Here is a 1,323-nt window from a genome sequence, read left to right on the forward strand (position 1 = left end):
CTCGGCTCACTGCAACCTCCGCCTCCCAGGTTCAAGCAATTCTCCTGCCTCTGCCTCCCGAGTAGCTGGGACTACAGGTGCACACCACCACGACTAGCTAATTTTTGTGTTTTTAGTAGAGACATAGTTTTACCATGTTGGCCAGGATGCTCTCAATCTCTTGACCTCGTGATCTGCCTGCCTCAGCCTCCTAAAGTGAGGGGAATACAGGTGTGAGCCATTGCGCCCAGCATTCTAAAACATTTTTATCACCCCAGAAGAAACCTCATTCCCCTGAAGCAGGCACTCCTCATGGATGGATGGATGATGGATGATGGATGATGGATAATGGATGGCTGGATAGATGGATGGTGGATGGAAGATGGGTGGATGGATGATGGATGGATGGATAATGGATGGATGGAAATTGGATGGATGGATGGATGGATAGATGGATAGATGGATGAATGAATGGATGGATGATGGATGGATGGATAGATGGATGATGGGTGAATGGATAATGGATGAATAGGTGGCAAGACAGATAAATGGATAAAAATAATATGTGTAAAAATTAGTAATAGAACCAGCCAGTGCAGGAACGTCTTCCTGCCTGTAAGCTTTCCATGGGCTACTGCACAACAGAAATCCTCAGAGAAAAACGATGGTAGTTGTGGGGGGACTCTTGAGGAAGGAGCCACTGCAGCTTCCTGGCTATAGCCCAAGTGTGGCATACAGGGCTGGCTGGAGGCCGGCTTTCCAAGGACAGGAGAGTGGTCAGCTGCAGGGCGACTGGGACAAATACCGTAGCCAGCTCCTCTTCCCCTCACACCCTCACCCATCCACTGGCAACTCCTGCAGTTCCATCCAGCCAGATGTGTCCAGAAGCCAGTCCCTCCCACCATCTCCACGGCCACTCCATGCCCAAGCCACCTCTCTCCAAGACCACTGCAGCAGCTTCACAGCCACATCCAGCTTCCACCCTGTCACCCTCCTGGGTTTCTACCATGTGGCAGCCAGAGTGGTTTGGTTAAAATACATATCAAGGCCAAGTGCGATGACTCACGCCTGTAATCCCAACATTTTGGGAGGCCAAGGCAGGTGGATCACCTGAGATCAGGAGTTGGAGACCAGCCTGGCCAACATGGTAAAACCCCATCTCTACTAAAAGTACATAAATTAGCAGGGCAAGGTGGCACACACCTGTGATCCCAGCTACTCAGGAGGCTGAGGTGGGAGGATTGCTTGAGTCCAAAAGGCAGAGGTTGAAGGGAGCCGAGATCATGCCACTGCACTCCAGCCGGGATGACAGAGCAAGACTCCATCTCAAAAAAAAAAAAAAAA

Source organism: Colobus angolensis, unplaced genomic scaffold (assembly GCF_000951035.1).
Source record: "Colobus angolensis palliatus isolate OR3802 unplaced genomic scaffold, Cang.pa_1.0 Scaffold343, whole genome shotgun sequence".
Lineage (NCBI taxonomy): Eukaryota > Metazoa > Chordata > Mammalia > Primates > Cercopithecidae > Colobus > Colobus angolensis.